This window comes from Taudactylus pleione, unplaced genomic scaffold, assembly GCF_031769625.1.
Source record: "Taudactylus pleione unplaced genomic scaffold, aTauple2 ptg000095l, whole genome shotgun sequence".
In the NCBI taxonomy this organism is placed as follows: Eukaryota; Metazoa; Chordata; class Amphibia; order Anura; family Myobatrachidae; genus Taudactylus; species Taudactylus pleione.
The window spans coordinates 10,574,835-10,582,931 of record NW_028284497.1 but is presented as its reverse complement, the minus strand read 5'-3'; positions in this window follow the sequence as shown (position 1 = coordinate 10,582,931).

Below are 8,097 nucleotides of genomic sequence, written 5' to 3'. Positions count from 1 at the left end.
CGCCTGTGTCATAAGTAAAGGGCCAGCTGGCTTGACCGTTAAGGGTGCTGTAATCCCCGAAAGTACACTCCAGTCCAAACCAAAAAAAAAATTATTTTCTGTGTTTGTGAATTGTGTGCGCAGTAGCCGCACGTGCATCAACAAAGTAGTGCCAAGCGTGCGCCTGTGTCATAAGTAAAGGGCCAGCTGGCTTGACCGTTAAGGGTGCTGTAACCCCCGAAAGTACACTCCAGTCCAAACCAAAAAAAAAATTATTTTCTGTGTTTGTGAATTGTGTGCGCAGTAGCCGCACGTGCATCAACAAAGTAGTGCCAAGCGTGCGCCTGTGTCATAAGTAAAGGGCCGGCTGGCTTGACCGTTAAGGGTGCTGTAACCCCCGAATGTACTCTCCAGTCCAAACCAAAAAAAAAATTATTTTCTGTGTTTGTGAATTGTGTGCGCAGTAGCCGCACGTGCATCAACAAAGTAGTGCCAAGCGTGCGCCTGTGTCATAAGTAAAGGGCCGGCTGGCTTGACCGTTAAAGGGTGCTGTAACCCCCAAAGTACACTCCAGTCCAAACCCAAAAAAAAATTATTTTCTGTGTTTGTGAATTGTGTGCGCAGTAGCCGCATGTGCATCAACAAAGTAGTGCCAAGCGTGCGCCTGTGTCATAAGTAAAGGGCCGGCTGGCTTGACCGTTAAAGGGTGCTGTAACCCCCAAAGTACACTCCAGTCCAAACCAAAAAAAAATTAATTTTCTGTGTTTGTGAATTGTGTGCGCAGTAGCCGCACGTGCATCATCAAAGTAGTGCCAAGCGTGCGCCTGTGTCATAAGTAAAGGGCCGGCTGGCTAGACCGTTAAAGGGTGCTGTAACCCCCGAAAGTACTCTCCAGTCCAAACCAAAAAAAAATTATTTTCTGTGTTTGTGAATTGTGTGCGCAGTAGCTGCACGTGCATCAACAAAGTAGTGCCAAGCGTGCGCCTGTGTCATAAGTAAAGGGCCGGCAGGCTTGACCGTTAAAGGGTGCTGTAACCCCCAAAGTACACTCCAGTCCAAACCAAAAAAAAATTAATTTTCTGTGTTTGTGAATTGTGTGCGCAGTAGCTGCACGTGCATCAACAAAGTAGTGCCAAGCGTGCGCCTGTGTCATAAGTAAAGGGCCGGCAGGCTTGACCGTTAAAGGGTTCTGTAACCCCCAAAGTACACTCCAAACCAAAAAAATATATATTTTCTGTGTTTGTGACTTGTGTGCACTGTGGCTGCACGTGCATCAACAAAGGAGCAGCGCCAAGCGTGCGCCTGTGTCCCATAAGTAAAGAGCTGGCTGGCTCATTTCTTAAAGGGTGGTGTAACCCACAAAGTGCACTACTCTCCAGCAAAAATAAAAAAATATTTTCTGTGTTTGTGTGCGCTTTAGCCGCACGTATATATATCAATATAACATAAATGGAGGACCAAACTTTCTCCGATAAAAATAAAATAGGGAAAGATCAAGAACCACTTCCTCCTAGTGCTGTTGCTGCTGCTGGGAGTTGTTCATCATCCCAGAGAGGAAGTAGGAACATCACTACTTTTACTAAACAATTGACCCTCCAACAGTCCCTAGCGATGAGGATGAAGTACGACAGCAGTCATCCTGAAGCAAAATGTATAACTGAGGCCTTGACTGCTATGTTGGTGTTAGACGTGCGTCCGGTATCCGACATTAGTGCAGTGGGATTTAGACAATTGATGGAGGTAGTGTGTCCTCGGTTCCAAATCCCGTCTAGATTCCACCTGCATCCTCAAAGCAGCAGCGACAAGCGTGCGTCTGTCTGTTAAAGAGTGGTGACACCCTCAAAGTGTGCTACACAAACAATTAAAATATTGTTCTTTTTTTTTCTGTCTTTGTGAATTGTGTGGGCTGTAGCCGCACCTGCATCCTTAAAGCAGCAGCGACAAGCATGCGTCTGTCTGTTAAAGGGTGGTGCAACTCTCAAAGTGCTCCAAAAAATAAAAAACTATTTTTTTAATGTGTTTGTGACTTGTGTGCGATGTAGCCGCACTTGCATCCTCAAAGCAGCAGCGACAAGCGTGCGTCTGTCTGTTAAAGGGTGGTGACACCCTCAAAGTGTGCTACACAAACAATAAAAATATTCTTCTTCTTTTTTCTGTCTTTGTGAATTGTGTGGGCTGTAGCCGCACCTGCATCCTTAAAGCAGCAGCGACAAGCGTGCGTCTGTCTGTTAAAGGGTGGTGACACCCTCAAAGTGTGCTACACAAACAATTAAAATATTGTTCTTTTTTCTGTCTTTGTGAATTGTGTGGGCTGTAGCCGCACCTGCATCCTTAAAGCAGCAGCGACAAGCGTGCGTCTGTCTGTTAAAGGGTGGTGACACCCTCAAAGTGTGCTACACAAACAATTAAAATATTGTTCTTTTTTTTTTGGTCTTTGTGAAATGTGTGGGCTGTAGCCGCACCTGCATCCTTAAAGCAGCAGCGACAAGCGTGCATCTGTCTGTTAAAGGGTGGTGACACCCTCAAAGTGTGCTACACAAACAATAAAAATATTCTTCTTCTTTTTTCTGTCTATGTGAATTGTGTGGGCTGTAGCCGCACCTGCATCCTTAAAGCAGCAGCGACAAGCGTGCGTCTGTCTGTTAAAGGGTGGTGACACCCTCAAAGTGTGCTACACAAACAATTAAAATATTCTTCTTTTTTTTCGGTCTTTGTGAAATGTGTGGGCTGTAGCCGCACCTGCATCCTTAAAGCAGCAGCGACAAGCGTGCGTCTGTCTATTAAAGGGTGGTAACACCCTCAAAGTGTGCTACACAAACAATTAAAATATTGTTCTTTTTTTTTTGGTCTTTGTGAAATGTGTGGGCTGTAGCCGCACCTGCATCCTTAAAGCAGCAGCGACAAGCGTGCGTCTGTCTGTTAAAGGGTGGTGACACCCTCAAAGTGTGCTACACAAACAATAAAAATATTCTTCTTCTTTTTTCTGTCTATGTGAATTTTGTGGGCTGTAGCCGCACCTGCATCCTTAAAGCAGCAGCGACAAGCGTGCATCTGTCTGTTAAAGGGTGGTGACACCCTCAAAGTGTGCTACACAAACAATAAAAATATTCTTCTTCTTTTTTCTGTCTATGTGAATTGTGTGGGCTGTAGCCGCACCTGCATCCTTAAAGCAGCAGCGACAAGCGTGCGTCTGTCTGTTAAAGGGTGGTGACACCCTCAAAGTGTGCTACACAAACAATAAAGATATTCTTCTTCTTTTTTCTGTCTATGTGAATTGTGTGGGCTGTAGCCGCACCTGCATCCTTAAAGCAGCAGCGACAAGCGTGCGTCTGTCTGTTAAAGGGTGGTGACACCTCATAGTGTTCTACACAAACAATTAAAATATTGTTCTTTTTTTTTCGGTCTTTGTGAAATGTGTGGGCTGTAGCCGCACCTGCATCCTTAAAGCAGCAGCGACAAGCGTGCGTCTGTCTGTTAAAGGGTGGTGTAACTCTCAAAGTGCTCCAAAAAATAAAAAACTATTTTTTTAATGTGTTTGTGACTTGTGTGCGATGTAGCCGCACTTGCATCCTCAAAGCAGCAGCGACAAGCGTGCGTCTGTCTGTTAAAGGGTGGTGACACCCTCAAAGTGTGCTACACAAACAATAAAAATATTCTTCTTTTTTGTCTTTGTGAATTTTGTGGGCTGTAGCCGCACCTGCATCCTTAAAGCAGCAGCGACAAGCGTGCGTCTGTCTGTTAAAGGGTGGTGACACCCTCAAAGTGTGCTACACAAACAATTAAAATATTGTTCTTTTTTTTTCGGTCTTTGTGAATTGTGTGGGCTGTAGCCGCACTTGAATCCTCAAAGCAGCAGCGACAAGCGTGCGTCTGTCTGTTAAAGGATTACATCGGTGACAGCATCCAAGTAGGCATGTCAGACAGTCCGTACCTGTACTGGCAGGAAAAAGAAGCAATTTGGAGGTCCCTGTACAAACTGGCTCTATTTTACCTGAGTTGCCCCCCCTCCAGTGTGTACTCCGAAAGAGTGTTTAGTGCAGCCGGGAACCTTGTCAGCGAAAGGCGTATGAGGTTGCTTCCACAAAATGTGGAGAAGATGATGTTCATAAAATGAATTATCAACTCTTCCAGGGAGACCAGCCTCCAGAACGTACAGAGGGACCTGTGGTTCCAGCAGGGAAGAATTAATACTCTGTGAGGATGAGGATGTACACACTGAAGAGGGTGAGGAATCGGTGGATGAGGAGGATGAGGATGACATCTTGCCTCCGTAGAGCCAGTTTGTGCAGGGACAGATAAATTGCCAGCTTGTTTTGTGGGGGCCCAAACGAACCAATCATTTCAGCCACAGTTGTGTGGCAGACCCTGGCGCTGAAATGATTGGTTTGTTAAAGTGTGCATGTCCTGTTTATACAACATAAGGGTGGGTGGGAGGGCCCAAGGACAATTCCATCTTGCACCTCTTTTTTTTCTTTGCATTATGTACAGTTTGGGGCCTAGTTTTTCAATGCCATCCTGTCTGCCACTGCAGTTTCACGCCTAGATGGGTCACGTGTTTGTGCCGCCCACTCGTGTCGCTTAGCATAGTCATCCAGCTACCTCGGTGCAACCTTTTGGACATAAAAACACTATTGTGAGGTTTGAGGTATTCAGAATAGACTGGAAATGAGTGGAAATTAAGGTTATTGAGGTTAATAATAGCATAGGAGCAGAAAAACCTACAAATTCTGTGATTTTAGCTGTTTTTATGCTTTTTTTCAAAAAAATACAGATCCAAAACACAAAACCCAGAACCCAAAACACGGAAGGGTGGTATTGGCAAAACCAATCCAGATCCAAAACACGAAGAAAGATCCAGATCCAAAACCAAAACACAAAACACGAAAAGTGGCCGGTGCACACCCCTAGTATCTATATGTGTGACTGTTATAAAGCCTGCATGGGCAGGGACCCCATTCTCAGGTATTGGCCACACCCTGGAGAGCTAGCCTGAGGCAATAGGAGGTGTATAACTCCAAATGCACCTATGTACCACACCGCACACTGAAGGGGGGTTACAAAATGGCACCCAACGTGGGCCTCGAGCACAGTAAGATGGAAGAAGTGCTCACAGGATACAGAGACTAAATGCAGTAAATCCAGCCGGCGCAAACCCCTTGGTAGATACCGTGTCTGATCTTCTCTGGGTGTCCCAGCGAGACCAAGGGTTCAGGAGGCGGAGATTGACCCCATTGTTTAAAGTTACCAGTGTAACTTCGCTGTAGGACAAAGTGTCAAGTACAAAATGGTGGTAGTGCCAAAGTGTTTCAGAGACTGTTTAAAAGCAGAAGCACATGTGTGAAGTTTTCTTGGGACTTGTAGTGCCGTTCATCCCATCTGCGTGGGAAGCAAGGAGAGCAAGCTCAGCGGAATTGTTGTGTGTTCCTCCAGAAGTTGGGGGGAGCACATGTAAAAAGTTGCCCAGCATTAGAGAAGAACTGGGGGGAGTGCACCCTGCACCCGCAAAAGTTTGGGGGTATTGGGAGGGGCCACGAGAGCAACCTGTCTCCTTTTGACCCGAGGAGGGGAGGAGACTCAACGGGCAGGCCTGGCAGGTACTTCGTTGTATGACATTAAAATTGTCATTTATAACTCATGTATGAACAAACGTGTTTGAGGACACCCGTGACTCTTGTGTTATTATACACATTGGGGGTAGTGGGATATATTGTTGGAAATGTGAAATTTTTTTTGCATACTGTTCACTGCTAATGTTTTTTTCCATGCAAATGTGATCTAATGTGATTTTCACCACTGAGATTTTTTTTTTATTATGTGGGGTGACATACGAAATTGCAAGGTTTTACATGTGTGCACCAGTGTAAGTCGGGTGTGCCTGCATGTGCAAGTGATTAGCCAGGTATACCAAAATAATGTATATATTTTAAAGCATACCTACCTAATGGGGGGAGTATGTAACACCCTCTAAGGGATGGTATTTGTAAATACACCCCTCTCAGTGTTAGAGCTTGCTTCCTGTTGTAGATATTACATGCCTGAGATCCGGATCAGTTTTCAGGTAAAGGAGGGGCTGGAGAGATAGACACGCAGGGGTGGGAAGACTGGGTGTGAAGCTGGCAGAGCAGAGGGAGGAGGGGGAGAGAACAAAGGGAGTTGGGAAGAAGAATTTGGGAGAGGGCAGACATCTTTGGGAAGCTTCAGAGCTGGAAGCAGAAATGTAGCCCTTGTGCTCCCCTGGCAGGGGGAGATTGGCGGGGCCGTGGTGACTGCCACGATGCCCATCTAACGCCAAAGGAGAAATAGGTCTAGAGTGAGACCACTGAGATAAAGTCTGTGAGAGACCACAGAGAAAGAGCTGGAAGGTTGCAGTGTGAGCAGCCCAGTGAAGTGTTCAGCACCCATGAGAGGGGTAAGAGACGCAAGTATATGTGTTGAAGAGATGGGGAAGAGGAATTTCCCAGGAGCTTTTACTGTTAAGGTACCAGAGGAGTCCCTTATGCATAAAAGCCACCCAGCAGCCATTAAAGGGGGGGTCACTGTGGTAGCAGTGTGGCTTTAGGAGCCATTCCTGTAGGATAGGGATGGGCAGCAGCTGAGCGTCTGATAGCTGCAATAGAAAAGTCTGTATATTGCGGTCCCATGTGAAAGAGAAGGGGAGCAGAGAGAGGCAGACTGTGTATGAGACACTCTGTATATTGTCTTAGAAGAGACAAAGGAGAGGCAGAGTGCAAAAGAAGTTATGTGAGATGTGTGTGAAGCTGTGGAACTACAGGCACCAGCCAGCATAGGGCCAGGTGGACCTGCATGTATGAAGTGAACTACAGGCACCAGCCAGCAAAGGGCTAGGTGGACCTGAAGTATGAAGTGGAGAACTACAGGCACCAGCCAGCAAAGGGCTAGGTGGACCTGCACGTATGAAGTGGAGAACTACAGGCACCAGCCAGCGAAGGGCTAGGTGGACCTGCACATATGAAGTGGAGAACTACAGGCACCAGCCAGCAAAGGGCTAGGTGGACCTGCACGTATGAAGTGGAGAACTACAGGCACCAGCCAGCGAAGGGCTAGGTGGACCTGCACATATGAAGTGGAGAACTACAGGCACCAGCCAGCAAAGGGCCAGGTGGACCTGTGTGGGTAAAATGCAAAGCATTCATTGTGACTATGCTTAAAGACTGTGCTGGTGAAGAAGAGTGTGATGTAATGTAACCATATCCATAAGATTGTCATATACCATCTGACATGCCAAGTATATGAGCTGGAGGGAGAGGAGAAGCTGCTGTAACCATATTCTTGTCCTGTAAAGTCATGTGCAGGAGGAGAGAAATAAATTGGTTTATTTTTATAAGAGAAGGTCTGGCGCCCAAGTTATTCAATAGAACTGTTGCTGCATGTGTCTATCTATACCTGTATCTATATGTGTGACTGTTATAAAGCCTGCATGGGCAGGGACCCCCTTCTCAGGTATTGGCCACACTCTGGAGAGCTAGCCTGAGGCAATAGGAGGTGTATCACTCTAAATGCACCTATGTACCACACCGCACACTGAAGGGGGGTTACATATATATATGTATATATATAGATATATATACACACACGTGTGTATATATATTTATACACGTGTGTCGTATGTATTCCATATATATACAGTATATATATAGATATATACAGTCAGGGCCATAAATATTGGAACATTGATAGAATTTTCATATTTTGTCCTCTATTCACCACCACAATGGCTTTGAAATGAAACAAACAAGATGTGATTTAACTGCAGACTTTCAGATTTAATTTGAGGGTAATTACATCCAAATCAGGTGAACGGTGTAGGAATTACAGCGGTTTCTATATGTGCCTCCCACTTTTTAAGGGGCCAAAAGTAATGGGACAAACTAAACAATCCTAAATCTAACTTTCACTTTTTAATACTTTGTTGCAAATCCTTTGCAGGCAATTACAGCCTGAAGTCTGGAACGCATAGACATCACCAGACGCTGGGTTTCATCCCTGGTGATGCTCTGCCAGGCCTCTACTGCAAATGTCTTGAGTTCCTGCTTGTTCTTGGGGCATTTTCCCTTCAGTTTTGTCTTCGTCAAGTGAAATGCATGCTCAATCGGATTC